Genomic DNA, 17,853 nt, shown 5'->3' on the forward strand with positions numbered 1-17,853 from the left:
TGTGTCAAAACCGCGCTAAAAGTATCGCCGCAACGCGGTTTACTGAAGAAGTTTGAATCATATTGTCTGTTTCGCGTTGCTAGGTCTCGTGGGAAACGAAAAGAATAACGCGTTGAGCCCGTTGGCCCAATTGCGGCGGCACGGGCCGTTCAAAGGTTGTCTCCACCCTGTACAGCGGTGTTGGTTTGTTCCCGCGTTTCTTTACGTTCCGTAACCTAGATGGCGCCACCATACCGTGGCAAGCGTTTGGTTTGTTTTTGCCCGCATTTAAACCTGGCTTGTTTTTGTTCTGGGAGGAAATATTCGTTCCCTGAAACAGTGCTCGCTCGACAAATGGGGTCACGTAAGACACCGTTGCTTGCGTCAATCGGCCAGTGTCATCTGAGACAACCCCAAGCCTCGTAGTGCTGTGCAGATAAACCAAGCATGCTGTGCGCAGTACGAACAGCAGAACGCATCAGTACTTCTATGTTTACATGTGCTTTCGTAACTTCCACTGTTTGTCCTATCATTCTTATTGCTTTGTAAAGAATGTGCCCTAAATTTAAGCGCAAATCGCTCTTTCGTCTAGTTTGTAAGCTCTACCTAATTTGCGCCTGCTTCTGCCAGCCTCTGCCAATCGCAGAGTTTAGCTCATGTGACATCATAGGTTCTGTTGCGGGAAATGAGCTGGTGGGTCGCATGACCATTCCCGTTTTTCCTAAGTATGTAGCTTATTTGAGCGAAGTTTACGTTAAAAGTGGTGTCAGTATGATTCTAACGAGGCAATCTTTTGAATGAACCAAACTTGTGTTTTCTCTTCATGGCTCCTTTAAATTTAACTTTCATAAACAATTTCTCTCACTCCACTTTTACTGATGCCTATCAACTTCCAGAAATTCCCGTTTACGAATACTCTCCTACGTTGCCCCTCTTGATAGACCCAGCAGGCATTGTGCACATAATTAATTCTTTGAAAATGTATTCTTCTGCTGGCATTGACGAAATCAATGTGAAGTTTTTAAAAAGCACATGCCAGTACTCTTCGATATTCCTTGCTAAGCTCTTTCAACAATGCTTAGAATCAGGATTATTGCCTTTTGAGTGGAAGATGGCTAAGGTGGTTCCAGTGTTTAAATCCGATAGTATTGTATCACCTAGCAACTATCGTCCGATATCGCTCACCAGCATCCCCTGTAAAATTTTCGAACACATCATTTACTCTAACCTTGTCCGATTTCTCGAATCCAATTCTTTCTTTTATCCCGCTCAACATGGCTTTCGTAAACACCATTCCTGTGAAACGCAACTCTTATCATTCACCCAGAAAATTTATGTTATTCTTGACGCGCGTTCATCCGCAGATTGCATATTTTGGGACTTGTCGAAGGCATTTGACAAGGTATGTCACCGTTTACTAATGTTAAAGCTCCGTAGCCTAAACCTCGATACTAGTTTACTCAAATGGATTGAATGTTTTGCTATTAACCGGCACCAATTTGTTTCAGCTAATAATTTCAACTCTTCCCCTGGAGTATTAACATCTGGAGTACCACAGGGTTCAGTTTTAGGCCCGTTATTATTTTTGATATCTATTAACGACCTTCCTAATTGTGCCTCATCCCCTATTCATCTGTTTGCTGATGATTGTGTTGTATTTTGTGAAATTAAAAATGGCGCCGATGTAACTACCCTGCAGGCAGACCTAGATAATATAGCTACATTGTGTGGTAACTGGCGAATGGAACTCAACATTTCTAAATGCAAGGCAATGAGAATAACTCGTACTTCAACGCTAACTCCTATGTACTTTGTTAAAGGGATGCCATTAGAACCAGTCGCGTCATATAAATATCTAGGAGTCCATATCACTAATAATTTGAAGTGGGATACGCACATCGATCACATTACCGCTAATGCTAACCGTACTTCGGGCTTTATAAGACATAATTTTTCCCAAGTCCCATCATCCATAAAACTTCTTTTGTACAAAACGCTTATAAGGTCAAAACTTGAATATGCTGCCTCAATCTGGGATCCTGACCCCGCTTTTTTTATTCATAAATTGGAAATGGTTCAAAACAATTCTACCCATTTCATTCTTTGCAACTACACTAGAGCTGCCAGCATAAGTTCGATGAAATCAACACTTAATGTACAAACCTTAGCACACCGTAGAAAATTTTCACGCCTGTGTCTCTTCCACAAAATTTACCATCACCCGCTCTTGAAAACAGAATTCATTGATGCCCCCGTCTACGTGTCTGAACGACTTGACCATGCGCACAAAGTTGCTGTCCCCTCGTGTCACTCTCGTTTTTACGTTGCTTCATTTCTTCCACGGACTTCAACTGACTGGAACCGCCTTCCCGCCACCACAGCTGCTATAGATAACGCAAGGATAACGTTAATAATCTCAGGTCTGCTATCACCAGCGAAATTGAAACCCCTAGCCTTGTATAACGTTTATTAGGGGCGAAGCTCCTTAGGGCGTGGGTCTGTCCATCCTCGACGTATGTATGTAGCCACCTCTAGTTTAGTTCTTGGATTGTTTACTAGATGGCGTGGCTACCTCTAGTGTAGTTCTTGGATTGTTTACTAGATGGCGGTACTTGTATATGATGAAAAGATGCGCTTGGATTGTTTACTAGATGGCGTGGCTACCTCTAGTTTAGTTCTTGGATTGTTTACTAGATGGCGGGGAGCGTTGTAATAAAATGCATTCGCTGTTGGCGCGCGCTCGGAGTCGCCCGATGGATAAGGCTGCAGATGTGCGAGCCCGCGAGGCAGAAGCGCTCCGTGAAGCTGCGCGACGCCGCCACCAAGATCCCAGCGTTCGAGAACGAGAGGCCCAAGCGTCACGGCAACGGCGCGAGGACCCTGCCGTACGCGAAGCGGCACGGCTGCGGCGCGAAGACGATCTCCAAAACGTCAGAGAACGGGAAGCGGCGAGACAGCGCGCGTATCGGCAGGCAGACCCCGATGCAGTGAGAGCTCGTGAGGCGTCTGCAAAACGCATCAGGCGAGCTCAGCCCCAAGGTGCCGACGCGCGGTTTAAGCGAGACTTTCTAGACGTTACGTTCGGACACAGATGTAGTGGGCGAACTTTCACTGAAGAGTCACGGTTTTACCGATGATTTCCCCTCAGGAGCTTCGCCCACTCATCATCATTCACCCCGTGGATATGCTGTGAATTTTTTTTTTGCGAATTCCCCCTGTTGTATTTTTTGGACTAGCGCTGTGTAAATCCTCTTCGATGTTGAATGTTATTGTTTTTGAGCCTACTTGAAATGTACATGTATTTTTCACTGCTCACCGTTTTTATTATTAATATTTTTCCTTGTACTTACCACTCCCCTCTATAATGCTTCGGCCCTGAGGGTGCTTGTAAATGAATAAATAAATAAACGTGCGCTGGCTCGCACGTCCAAATCAGCCGCCATTTTCCCAAAGGCGAGAATCATTGTTATTTATTATCAGAATAACCAGGTAAATACCGTCATTGTTCATGGTGTCAAACAAAATAGACCACAAAATGCGACCTTCGCTTGAAGTTTGAGCGCGAACAGAGCGGCGGTTCCCCCAGGAAAAATTTTTAAAGTTTTCCAATTATCGTCGCACCACCCTGCACATACATACATAAGCGTGACTCGCGAGGGGGGTCTGGCGAAGTTACACGAGATTACATAGTTAACGCTCGGTTCCTCGCACCACCTCTAGGCAGCGGCATGAGGGGAAGGGGGGGGGGGGGCGACGGTTGGCAGGAAAACCACAGTATCTGCGTGGGTCATGTTTTTGCGCTTGATGGTAGTAGTCTCTTCGCCAGGGATATTGAAACTTTGGGCATTTTTTTTATTTTTTTTACGTCTCGTATTTCTCGATGCACTCGCCACGCCTCACCATTCTGAGCAATCAGCAACTACACCAAGCCCAATAGCACTAAAAAAATAAAATGTCGCACGCCAGTTCACTCCAACCAAGGTATCAGACGACGAAGGCTTCGGGTTACATTTATTCCCACTCCTACGTGAAACCCGCTTTTTTTTTATTTCTCTATGCGTGAACACTGCTTCTCGCAGGCTTTATTTGGGATTTGAGTTGTTGCAAAAAGCATAGCTCTACACATTTTGCCCCATGGCCCACTACTTCAATATTCGTATCAGCAATTGACAGAACAATATAGGAAACAAGAATCAATGTTGCATTGTGATCCTCTTTGTTATTGCTACCTCCTTAAGATACCACAGTGTTTACTTTCTTGAAATTTAGTTGCGTTGGACTTCGAGCTCTATGTCGTATGTAACGACTGTTAAATGCGGAATCAAACAATCATCTTGACGGTAACTTATCTATTTTCCCTGCATGATAAACTTGTGAACCACACCATCAATTATCGAACGTTTCAGAACTGTATCTAAATGGCTTGATGGATCATGCATTCAATATTCGATGTCATCTGGAGCGGGAACGCTACCACTTTTACAAAATTAAAAACCCGTGTGTTTTTTCTCCAAATGTATCAGGACGCAGGGAGTAGAGACTTAAACAGTAGTCTCACGAGATACTCCAAGAAACACTAACACTTGCCCCCTATCATCAAGTGAACCTTTTAACCCAGGTGCTTTTTTTCTTATCCGCTCTTTCCGGCCCCTACAGGTGGCACTGCGGAAAACGGCAATGGCGGACGAGACGGTGATCGGGCCCCCGTAGCAACATGCGTGCCAGCAGGAGTAGCAGCCTGAAAGCCCATAGTTCCGCTTGAAACCACTACTTTCTTAAAATTTAAACGCAAGTATACGTTGCTGACTGCGAGACAACATTGGATTCATTTGAGGGTGTCTGCTGCGGTGTAAAAAGCGCTGCGTGCCAGGCAATCCGCTGTGCATGGCTCAGGCCGCACTGCAGTGGTTTGAGAACAACGTCACCTCACTGGGCAAACAACCTGCTACGGAATGTGCAGCGCTAAATTTTGCGAGATTATTGCAGCGTGCGTCAACTCAGTGTACGCCTTACATTAGGCGTGTTCATTTTTTCCCCGTGTGCATACCGTGCATACTAAGCAAAAGCTCATGCGCACCATCCGCGGGCGATATGTGCGTATTGCGGTGTTTTGCCTGGGTGTAGTAAAACCGCAAAGACGAGGCTCCCATTAAGCCGTATCAAGTGGTATACAAACGAAAGGGTTAGCATTAGATGAAAAAAAAATTACAAGACTACGTATTTATGCGTGCATGTAGCATACAGCGGCGTGTGATATTGACGCGTACATGAAAATATAGGTAGTACTTTACAGGTGCACTTTTGGCTTGTGACAATTCATTTAGCAGAAATCTCCTGGCTGAAATTACGTTATGTTGATTTGAATGCGGGTAAGATTTTTAAATGCGTGAATGCATATTACCAAAACAAAAACGGCGCCTGCCTCTCGCATAGGCGTCCGTGCAGCCCTGCGAGCGGCCACGCAGCCCCAGCCGCCCCCTGTCGCACCCGTTACGATGCGCCAGCATCCAGGCAGCAGCAGTGTTGCATCCGGGACGGAGCGGCAGCAGCACACAGCCCAGCGACAGCCCAGCAGCCCGGTGGCCCCTGTGTGGTCGAAACGAGGACGGAAGAGCTTGTGCAAGCAGCCGGCCTCACAAGAACAGCCACACCCCGAGCCCCGCCATGGCTAGGAGCCGCCGCACACAGCCCCTGGTGCCTACAGTGCTGCAGTGGAACGTCAACTCGCTGCGACCGCGTCGTGCGGAGCTGAGTACGTTTCTGCTGCAGCACGAGCCCCATGTCGTGGCTCTACAGGAGAGCTATGTGCGAGTGGGAAGGGACGGCTCGGGGGGGACTCGCCTGCCGGGCTACACCGGCTATCACAGCCCTACGGCGTGTGACAGTGCCCAGTGCTCGGAGGTGGTGTGTGGCGACCCGTCCCACCCCCCAGGAACCTCGCGTGCCTCACTGTTTGTGAGGAACGATGTGCAGCACGCAGAGCTGGATATTAGTGCGGTGACGACAGTGGTGCAAGAGTGCGCGGCAGTGACGTTGCGGCTCAGTGCGGGTGGTGCAGACTTTACAGTGTGCAGTGTGTACGTGCGCCCTGGACGGCCTTGGGACGCGTGCCTCCTGGATCGGCTGGTGTCCCTGTGTGCAGTCCGCCATCTCCTCTGTGGTGACTTCAACGCACACCACACTGCCTGGGGAGATGGCCGGATAGACGCTCGCGGAAAGCATCTCTGGGACGCCATGCTGCGCCTCAACCTGTCCGTGCTGAACACTGGTGAGAGCACCTTCCGGCGGGGCAATTGCGCAGCCACCGCCATTGATCTCACCCTAGTGTCAGCCGGGGTTGAGGCCACGTGGAGGAGGGAGCCCAGCACGTGGGGATCCGACCATTACCCGCTGCACATCGCACCACCCGACAGGACAGCCAAGCGAGCCGCACTGCACCACGTCACCCACTGGGACCTGTTCCGGCGCCGCCTTGCCGAGCAGGACCTGGGGGAAGGAGCCGAGCTGTTCCGGGGCCTCGTTTTCTGCGCCAGACAAGCCACGCAGAGCTGCACAGTAGCAGAGGGGGCCACCACGCCGGACCTGAAGCTGCTGCAGCTGCGGGCGGTGCGCAACCATGCGGAGAGGAAGGCCTAGCGCTCGGGGGAGCGGGCGGACTGGACAGCATACCGGCGAGTGGATGCGGCTTGCCGCCGTCACGCCAACCGCCTGAGCCGGCAGCGCTGGGCCGAGCTATGCGTCAGCTCGGAGGCCGACCCACGCTGCCACCGCCTCTGGGGCACCTTCAACGCCGTCCTGAAGCCCCAGAGAAACCGCAACCCCCTGGCTGCCATGGCCATCCGCAAGCAGGCCAGCTTTGCGGAGTTGGCCAACCTCTTCGCTGCACACTTCCTGCCGCCACACCAGGCGGAACCAGGGCCCGCTGCTGCCGTTGTTGAGACGGGGGAGGTACTTCACCCCCTCAACAACGCCCCTATCACGGAGACTGAGCTCTGCAGTGCCCTCCGCAGCTGCAAGCGTAAGTCGGCGCCAGGGGCGGACGGCCTCACCTACCAGATGATGCGCAATCTGGATGAGGTGGGGTTCGGCCGGCTCCTGGCCGCCTACAACGTCATTTGGGACGCGGGCCGGCTGCCACCAGAGTGGCTGCTAGCCATCTTGCGGCCCATCCCAAAGCCAGGCAAGGGCCTTGTGGCAGTCACGGCGTACCGGCCTGTGGCCCTCACATCCTGTGGCTGCAAGGTGCTCGAACGGGTGGCACTGAGGAGGATGGAGGCCATCGCAGCGGAGGAAGAGGCCATCCCCGAGCAGCTAACGGGCTTCCGGAGGCACCGGGCAGCCACCGACTCCATCGCCGACGTCGTGGCGGCCCTTGAACACGCCATGGCCTCCAAGCAGGTGGCGGCCTTGGTGCTGCTGGACGTGAAGGACGCCTTCGACAACCTGCAGCGTCGTGCCATCTCCCTGGCCATGGAGGAGGCTGGCATTGGGGGCAAGCTGCGGGGCTTTGTCGAGGCGTTCCTGACGGGCCGCACGGCGTAGGTGCAGGTGGGAGACGCCCTGTCGGCACCCCAGCCGGTGGACGTGGGCACCCCACAGGGCTCCGTCATCAGCCCCTTCCTCTTCAACCTGGTGATGGCCGCCCTGCCAGGCTGCCTGCCCAGAGGAGGGGGCCACCGAGTGTACATTTCGGTGTACGCCGACGACATCGCCCTGTGGGTGCTGGGGCCCAAGGGTCAGGGCCGAGCCATTGTGCGGCAGCTGCAGGCGGCCATGGATGCAGTCCGGGCCAAGCTGGCGGGCGTCGGCCTACAGCTGTCGGCGTCAAAGACAGACGCCATGCTGGTGCATCCAGACGCCGCCGCCCGTGCACGGACCCGGCGCCTGACCATCGATGGTGAGGAGCTCCAGTGGAAGACCAGGGTGCGCTACCTGGGACTCACCCTGGACCACCGGCTCAACTTCCGGCAGGCAGCCAAGGAGCTCCGAGCCAGGGCGCAGCTGGCCACCACGGCGGTGCACAAGATGGTGGCCCGGGACAGGGGTTGCTCACAGCGGACGGCTCTCCGGCTGTACAACGCCTCCGCTGTGGGTCTCCTCATGTATGCGCTGCCGCTGGTGAGCCTGCGGAAACCGACCTGGCGGCAGCTGGAAAGGGATCACCGCAAGGGGGTCCGCGCTTGCCTCGGCCTGCCCCAGAGCTCGTCGTGCGAGAAGACGCTGGCCGAGGCGGGGGCGTGGACCCTCGAGATGACGGCTGACCGGCGGGCGCTTGGCCAAATTGACCGGCTGCGGCGCGCCGAGGGGGGCGGCCCGCTGCTGCAGCGACACCCCACGTCACACCCCACGTGACCCGCGCGCGCTCCGCCTCCCGCGCCGTGGCTGCGCGCGCCCGCGCCGGCTCCCGCACCGCTCCTCGCGCCGTGACGTCACACTCCCACGTGACCGCGCGCTGGCGCCTTTGCATCTGCTCCCCCTCTCCTCGCGCCGTGACGTCACATGCTCTGCAGCTGGCGCGCCTCTCCCCCCGTTAGGTTTGCACTCACCCTCGGCGCGCGCCTCTCCCCTCGCCTGACAGCTCCCCCTCGCCGGTACTGCGCCTCACAAGGCGATGGCAGAATTACAACGCCGTGTACTCTCGGCGCAAGAAATGCATTCGCACTTCCTCACGATTCCCTTCGGGGAGGTGGGGGCAATTTTTTATGTTAGCCCTCTACCCTATCCCCCTATTCCTATGTACTCTTTCCTCCCTATCCCACCTCCCCCACACCAGCAGGCGTTCCGGTGTCCGCCCCTAGGCGAGACAAGTTACGCCTGTTGGTGGACCTTCCTTTCTTGTTTTTTTGCAATAAATACATACATACATACATACATACCAAATGCATGCAAGAGCTCGCATCTGAACTACCAGACCCAAAATTATTGTTAAAACATCTTTCTTGAATATAACTGTTTATTTATTCTCTCATTAATCGATAAACGCATCCCACATTTGCTTCTCGCCTTCGCGTGCAAAAAGTTTTCATTTGTTTCCTTATTGAAAATAAAAGCAAGCGGACTGGACAGCCTCTGCTGCTTACATGTTTCACATATGTTATACGTCTGCTGCTTATATGTTTGCTTATATGTTTGAAAGCAGTGTAATTGAGCCAATTAACAACACATAAGCGAAGATAGGTTGACACATTATGCGGCAGCAAATGTAACTGACAACGTCGGTCACAAGGTTACACAAAAAGCCGACAAGATTGGTGCCCTCACAGCAAAGTACTTTTAAATGCGGCAGCCGTAATTCAGTAAAGAATAATTTAAGCACCACGTACACACGGGTGGGTCCAAAGACTCGTTTTTCTCCTCAGCAGACACCAATGAGGCCCAAAACTCTTTCATTTACCCGCAGCTTCTATAGCTTAAAAAAGTTGAGAAAATATGAACGCTCAATCAGCCTATATTTTCCGATTATTTATACGGTATTGGCGATTAATATCCTTGCGATTACTGTTTTCAGGCCGCACAGATGCCGCCGGCCGCCTCCGCCGGAGCGACCGGTCCGCCGACCACCGTCTCCCGGCTTCGGACGAATTACGCGCGGCGTCACAGGCGTCGCTGAAAAAAGCGAATAGCTAGTAGAAGCTGACCTCGTTTTCACTAAGAGTTACGACTGCCTCGAAATGCCTGAAGCTGGCCAAGATTGTGAAACATGGCCAAAAAAGACGCAGTGCAATACAGTTAGGAGCAGCACAAAAAGAAGCGCGCAATACAGGCAGTGGTTATCTGCAGAAGAAATTAGACTCAAAGGAACGAAACGTACGGTACCACTGTCCAGCCCCTGTCTCGTCCGTTCTTTCCTAAGTGTTCCTGCATATTTTGTTATAGGCGTTTTCCCCAGTTTGATGTCGCTGCCGACTTGACTCAAAATTAACTACCAATATTACAGATCCCATGCTACATTTATGACTACCCTATGGAACTATCTAGCTAGGCGGCCGAAAAGTTTGTGCAGATGTTATTTATAGTATTGATAACATTTCGGCTTTTTTTTATTTTTGGAGCCAGGTACGCAGCTTCGGGCCACTCACAGTATACGGGATATAAAAATACACGAAAAAAAAACACTATTTTTTTCTTGCCCAAGTTCCTCGTGGAGTGCAGTGCGGCAACATAGTGTGGCGGCACATGTGTCCCCACCGCAGTTTTTATTCCCATTCCACGCCGAAAGGCAAGGACGACTCCAGGGAAGGCGCCTCACGTAGACCGATGTACACGGGGTTGGATGCCGCAATCGCGCTGCCATGCCGCAATCGCGCGGGCAACGCGTTGCCAGCGTGACTGCGGCATCGTTTTGTGGCAATGAAGATACGCTATCAGTAACCTCTTCTGTGGACGCCGTCACATTCGAGGCCTCCGTCGTACGTGCGCGCACGAATACGAAAAAAAGAATGCTAAGCACTTCCCTTCCAGTGCAATTTCCTACGGCACTTAGTTGCTTTACGGGGTGGCTCTTTGCACCCTGCGTCCCCTGCCTGACCGATGGAGGTGTTAGCCGTCTAGCCGTATGTCATTTGTCTGCATTGGCCTATTGCGCAGTTAGAGGCTCCGTGACTTCTTGTTGACAAGATAAGGAGTTAAGAACTCTCACCTGGAGCTTATTTTCTCAAACTAACAAATTACAAAATGTTTTTCTTTCCATTTATGCAAAATAATGACTTGGCTGTTTCATAGCTACCAACGCGTCACACCAATAATCTTTTTCAATTTGTACGTAAAGCTTTATCCCATTTCCTGCATGATTTCACAGCTACTGATAAGTGATTTCCGCCTATAGCCATGCGACTATTGCCGCCCTTGATTTACGTTTTTGGTTCGACAATGATCATATAGAATGAAACCAAACAAGAATAAAAAATTCGAAGTAAATGCCCCTTTCAAAGAAATTAATACATTAACGGCATAGCAAACGAGGAGGATATTTCTGACGCATTACCACCATGGCAGTGACCTACAGCATCAGCTTATGTATGTTCACCGCAGGACGAAGGCCTCTCCAACAGCATTCCAACCGTTCTTGTGCTGCGCTGTCCAAATACATTCTTTGCCTCCGATCAAGTTATCATGGTGCGAATTACGCCTGCGAAATCGCAGCTGCGGCGCCGCTTGTGCGGCAAAACGATCTATACTCGTTGCCATGGCAAACTGCCAAATGTTTGGAACACTCGAACTTCTCCTGTGAACGCCGCTTGGCATTTGGCAATTTGTCGCAGCAGCGAACAAAGGAAAAAAGATCGTTTTGCTGCCAGAGCGGCTTCGCAGCTGCGAATTCGCAGGCGAAATTCGCACCACGTAGAACGGTCTTTACACTACTTCCAGTCTCGTCTTTCGATATACCCTCGTCGTCCACCGGTTGCCGATTGCGCAAAAACAAAAAAGGACAAAGAGAAAAATTCCACGCTGTGAATTTGGTTGGAAAGCAAAGCTGTAAACGGCACCCAGAACGATTAACCATGCGACGTCCCTTAAATTCAGTCACGACACTCTACAAATAGTGAAACCAGAGAGAAGTGGAATGCACTTAGCCCCACCCTTTATTATTTCAAAAGGATATTCTTGGTAAGGTTAAATCAATGAGAATGCATAAACGGTGGTTGGTTAAGTTGTATTGGTGTAGCACATAAGTGGAAACTTTTTTTTTTATAAAATTAAAGGAAGTTCAAACCCGGCGTTAGACGATCTCACTTCTCCATCCCTGTCGCCGCGGACGGAGGTGACGAGATCCGTGGTCGAGACGGTGGAGGAGGACGAGAAGAAGAAGCAGGAGGATAAGCAGGAGGTGGAGGAGGAAGTTCTTCTATTCAGATTTCTGAAAGGCCCAGAGTGCGGCCCGGGGGAGTGGTTCTTTCTGCATTAGAGCCAACATGCAGTCCGCGCCACCTGTTTTCTGTCCAACAACTGAAGCTGGGTAGACAGACAGGAGCTGGACAGCAGCATCTCCCATTTCTCTTGTTGGGTAGTTGCCGGCAAGAGAGGAGGGTGCTCAGGGCTAAAGTCGCACACCCCGAATCTGTGGCGGAGTCTTCCTACTTCTGAGCAATATTTACATTCAGCGTCGTGGCGATTCGGGTGCATTAAGTAAAGACGCGTCGGGAGTGGGAAGGAGCCGGATTGCATGAGCCGTAGGGTAGCATTCGTGCTGACCATCAAGGAGTATTTGAATGTGTTCCTTGATGTGTCGTTTGGTGTGAGGGTGGACGACAAGGAGCTGTGATTTTTTACGTGAACACTGGACACCACGGGCTTTAGGACATTTGCGTACTAGAAGTGAGATTTTATGCATTGGTGTGGGCGTCTTTTAATTTTTGCAATTTCTAGCACACCCGCAAGGCGCGCGCAGGGCCGTTAAACGTGCCGTGGGTGGAGCGCACAGCGGAGCGAGAGGTCGCGTGACGCTATCACGTGACATTCATCGAGAATGCAGGGGGTAAAGCCGTAGATGCGCTCGGTGCGTACACCACCTGCCTTCCCCGTCTCCGCGCGGGCTCGTAGCTAAGTCGGTAAGGCCACGGGCTCTCGCTTTGGTACTCTATTATTTCCAGGTTCGATTCCTGGCAATATTTACTGCCAGGATTCCTGGGCTGGACAGCAGCATCTCCCATTGCTCTCGTTGGGTAGTTGACAGAAGGAGAGGAGGGTGCTCAGGGGTAAAGTAACACACCCCGATTATGTAGCAGAGTGTTCCTACTTAGGAGCAATATTTACATTCAGCGTCGTAGCGATTCGGGTGCATTAAGTGAAGACGCGTCGGGTGTCGGAAGGAGTTGGATTGTATGTGCCATAGGGTAGTTTGTTTTTCTCTGGGAAGGTCAGGGCAAGACAAAGGCAGGGTCTGTCTCTGAAGGTGATAATGCTGAGTTATGTCCCTGAACGAAACAGGCGGGTGACTGTCCTCGTGCAGCTCCATAATGGCACAGGAGGTAAAATCGCAGGCTTGCTGGTGGGTGTATTCGTTGCCCCCTATGGAAGCGTGAGCGGGTGTCCAGATGAGCTGAATGGAACCGTTTAGGGAGTGGATTTTTAGCACACGCTGTGCATGTCGGGACACCCAACCTGATTGGTAATTCCGGTGGGCTTGTTAGGAATCGGTTACTACCTTCCGAACCCCTGGTTGAGTGAGAGCCAAGGCGATGGCTGCGTCTTCTGCTGCCATCATGTCTTGGGTCTTGAGTGAGGCACACGCAAGGAGATTGGTTCTGGAGAGTGATGGCGTACTACTGCCCTCGATGTTGGGGGGTGTCAGTGTAGACATCTGCATGATCCCCACAGAGGGTGGTGATGAGCGTTTGAGCCCATGCTTGTAGGCGACCCTCATCATGCGAAGGGTTCGTTGCCAAAAGTGCGGCAGTACGTCAAGCGAAGTGACATTCTGTTGTGCCCAATCGTGGTGAAGGATGTGGTGACCCGCCGCAGTTCTCCTCATTGGGAGCTTCTGGTTATCAAGATGGCCCTCTATCAGCTCTTCCAGCGTGTTGTGAACGCCTGTGCTAACCAGCCTCTCTGTGGACGCACTCAGGTGATGACCAATGGCCTGCTCGACTGCCTTTCTAATCATTATATATAAAGCATATTTATGTCCACCTTGCCGAAAAAGACAGGGGGTGGACGTGAGTGATTCGCGACAGGACAAAAGCTTGAATTATTCGAAAGGTATCGGATTCCTCGGAAGGTATCGGAAGGTATTCGAAAGGTATCGGTCTGGGGCCTCGCTTCTTGGTGGCAACTCGCCTGATCATAAGTATGATTTGATTGATGCTGTGTTTGAGGCGCGGCCACGATACGTCACTCTCGATGTTGGCCTGGAGATGTAGGCCCCGGATCTTGATGCTGGGGCTTGGAGCGATGGCCTGGCCATCAAGGAGTATTTGAATGTGTTTCTCGATATGTCGTTTGGCGGGATACGTATGTGCTACGGGTTGGGCTTTTATTTTACTTTATAGTCCTTTATTTTGTCTGCATGCCTGTCGTTTTGCGTGAGGGCGGACGAGAAGGAGCTGTGATTTTTTACGTGAACACTGCAGGCCGTAGGCTCTAGCACATTGGCGTACTAGAAGTGAGATGCCATGCGTTGGTGTGAGCTTCCTTTAATTTTTGTAACTCCTAGCGCACACGCCAGGTGCGCACAGGGCCGCTAGACGTGCCGTGGATGGAGCGCACAGCGGCGCTTGAGGTCGCGTGATGCTATCACGTGGCATTCAGCGAGAATACAGGGGTTAAACCCGTAGATGTGCTTGGGGAGTCCACCACCTGTCTTCCCAGGCTCCGCTTGGGCTCGTAGCTAAATCGGTAAGACAACAGGCTCTCGTTTTGTTGCGCTTTAGTTCTAGGTCGGATTTCTGGCGGTGCCAGTAAATTCTTTTATTTCTTCGCGGGAGTTTTTTGTTGACACCAACGGTCGCGAAAGAACCCTTGGGGGGTAGAGGTATAAAGCTTTGCCTTTAAAAACGACGAGGATGAGCGCACTCTAACGACTGAAGTTTTATTGATTGGAACAAAAGAACTATACACCTACAAAACTGCGCATCATCATCGTAAAAAGTTTTTACAGCGCACAGAGCACACACAGCAAACACTTGTCGGCTTCGGACATTACATACAAGATAGCACCGATATTTCTTTGTCCAATAAGGCCACAGAGGGGTAACTTACACACATGTTTTTGTACTTAAAAATATAAAACGCTTCCACAATATCTCTGGAAGTTTGATTGTGATGAGCAAACAAAACAACATTTATTCTTCTTTGTCCTTCTTTGTCCTTTGTTTTTGCGCAATCGTTGCCATGGATAGATTTCCAACTAGGCCGGCTCGCGGTGTTGCTTCACTTATCCGCACTGAGCGCCCATATGAACTCGGCTTTCATCTCTTAATTTGAACTAATAATGCTTCACTGTCCATTGATCACATTCGCTTCGTTCCTCTCTAGTACGATGTGAACGATAACCCGATGCTATCTTTCATTTGCATTACCGTTAATCTACTCTTCATTATGACCGTGGGGGCTTGATGGTAACAGTGGCGATGCGTCGCGGCGTGCGACCGGACGGACAAATATTGTTTTCAAGCGAAGCTTCCACTGGATGACTTGCGCAGGCACTGGCGACGTACTCCGAAGCTGCTTGCGGTAAAGCCAACTATATCCATGCGCTCCAATAATAGACGATGAGGATGCACTTAAGGTGTTTGACACGCACACACTCGGGGGAATTTTTTGTTAAACAGCGTAAAGAAACATTAGACCATTATCCTTCATTTGAAAATATAGTTTACTATCATGTGAATGCATGCAGTTGCGAGCAAATCCTTGCGTACGCTAAGTAGGACGAAGGCCTACTTAGGACGCGGAGTAATCGACCCGATCAGCACAGGCCTGTGTCGATGCGACTCTCGTTGCTTCGTTATGTGTTCTCTAGCCGAAAGAAATCAACAGACGCCATTTAGGTGTCGTGTGTGTGTGTGTGCGTGTGCGTGTGCGTGTGCGTGTGCGTGTGCGTGTGCGTGTGTGTGTGTGTGTGTGCGTGTGCGTGTACGTAGCTTGCTTCATAACGCCCCTGAAAAAACGGGTTCGTTGCCTTGGGGCAGAGACTGAGGCATCAAGAATATCATTAACAAGATAGCACGGGTGCGAACTGAAAGTTGAGGCATAGATAGCCACAAGAGAACCAGAGAAGCACGGACAGCTATTAAATACGGCTGAACAGCGAAGTGTTTTTCAGCGTTCACAAGAGAACGGCTGCAGTCAAAAATACGCGTCAACGGCCTTCATGGACATCTGTTGCCATCGTCAGTTGTTTACGATGCCGAGAACGGAAAGAGGGGCGATTTCGCGGATCAACTGGAAACTTGATATTAGTCCGTTTGCCAATCACGTACTGCATGGAAAGGACTGCGGGGAAAAAAGCCGCTTCAAGCAGCTTGACGGGCTCACCAACCTTTTTATGTACAGAAGAGCTTTTTCCGGGTGGCGTATTCGTGGGGTAGTGGTTAAGTCAGCTATTTCCAGAACTGAATGATTGATTGCACGTACATTATTAAAAGAACCATAATGAAGGAGAGAGAGTTAGAAACACTCACTGTGCCTTAAAAGGACAAATCAACGAACTGCACGAGACCCGAGAACAGAAGCGCTTAACAAAGGCCGTAGAAAGAAGCGTGTTGCCCTTAAAAATGACGCTGAAAAAAACGCGGCATGCATGTGAAAACTGCCCTGAAGCTAAGCAGATATCCCTCACATACCACGGTCACAAGCATCTTATACAAGAAGATCAACTTCAACAAACCCACATCATATTCGTTTCTTACTCTGGAGTGAAGGCAACCTTGGACCTGAATGTTTGAGAATTATAATATAATCTTTTAGGTAAAATGTTGGAAATGTGAATGTATATATGGCTTTTCCAAAAATCCCTATTTTTAGCAACAAAATCTAACAATGTTCCATACGCCCTTATAACTATCACTAGTAGTGGTAGTAGTAATAGTAGTAGCAGTAGTACTAGTAGTAGTAGTAGTAGTAGTAGTAGTATTGCCTAGTGCCGTCAGGTCATATTACATGAGAAGACAAATTAAGTTTGCGCTTTTCCTTTGCAACGCTGATTACGACGGTGTACTGTTTTCTAGTTAATACTGCTACAGTAAGTTGGGTTTTTTCATTCGTTTTACGCGCCGAAGCTACATCTGGTCTAGGAAGCGTGCCGTGTAAGCTACATATTACTTGCACCACACCGGGACCTTCAACGTGTTAAAAACTTAGCATATCACATTACATTTAGTATTTTTAGATGACGCATGGGGCCCTATAGTGAACTAAACAGTCGTACTTGCTCAGTAAGAAACACGAAAAGATGCATTTTTTTACATCAACTACACAATATTTGAAGTGCCAACTATTGAAGAGAACAAATAATTAGTATCGAATTATTGCGCAAGACAATCCTCACTACTGTCGCGACCTCTAACAGTACGCTCCCCCCTCCCTTCCTACATTCCGTCACATGGTCGGCAAGAGAACATTGTGCTAGCAGGAAAAATTGTACTCAGATAAGCGCATTAACTTTATTAGGGATTATTTTTCTGCGATATAATCTGGTGTCCTACAGTGCTGACCAAAGCATAGCGCCGAGCGCAACCAGAATGTGCGATTATCGTACCCGTCGCCCTACAGCTAAAGCAAGTTATTCTTGTTCCACAGTAGAACAAGTAGGGAGAAGAAATGCTCAAAGGTTTGAAAATCAGCCTTTCGAAAGCTGGAGACTACTTTCATTTGGTCTAAGAAAGTAATCTCCTTGCTTGTCTGCCAAAATCGTAGAGATCGACGACCATACCACCGTTACCTACAAGGCTACGCACGCACATGATGACTCAAAAACAGAGGAAATCTATCTACGCACCGTTAGAGTTTCACCTGATAGGGCAGTATCCGTAAAAAAAACGTTGCGCACCAAGCTCGCAGGATGAGAAACTCCACTCCTTCGTTCGCCAACCCAAACAATGAAAGCGTAGAGAACGACAGCATATTTTGGTCCCGCGCGCGTTGTTTATCTGTCTTGCTTATCGTTGTAGCTACGTTATACCTTTCCTTATCAGTCCCGTATGCCAGCCACGCTCGAGGGCTGGGCCGTCCCGGCATCGCCTGGGCTGCGCTGCGGGCGATGCTGCCACGGTGCTCGTGCGCCCAGCGGCGTACTCAAGTACGGCTGGCTTTTATTGACCTGGCAGGGCAGGCTGCGTGGCCGTTTGTTCCTTTTATCCCTACAACGACTACAAAAGCTCGAAGTCAGTGCGTACAGATGTTTCTGCATGACTCTGGACAGTGTTTCTTGTTAAA

General features: G+C 50.3%; 1 protein-coding gene across 2 annotated transcripts in view; it reads right to left on the bottom strand.

The window, feature by feature from the left end:
• Window positions 1–17,548, bottom strand: part of LOC144141399 (uncharacterized) — a 142,629-nt gene extending 125,081 nt beyond the window's left edge. The window contains exon 1 of one of the 2 annotated variants that reach the window (XM_077672973.1): window positions 17,417–17,548. The gene's annotated coding sequence lies outside the window, so the exon portion shown is untranslated. The remainder of the gene's footprint in view (window positions 1–17,416) is intronic. The other variant, XM_077672981.1, reaches the window with a different exon arrangement.
• Between the last annotated feature and the right edge of the window lie 305 nt (window positions 17,549–17,853).

This window comes from Haemaphysalis longicornis, unplaced genomic scaffold (assembly GCF_048455015.1).
Source record: "Haemaphysalis longicornis isolate Haplotype H1 unplaced genomic scaffold, Haemaphysalis longicornis Haplotype H1 scaffold_1, whole genome shotgun sequence".
NCBI classification, from domain to species: Eukaryota; Metazoa; Arthropoda; class Arachnida; order Ixodida; family Ixodidae; genus Haemaphysalis; species Haemaphysalis longicornis.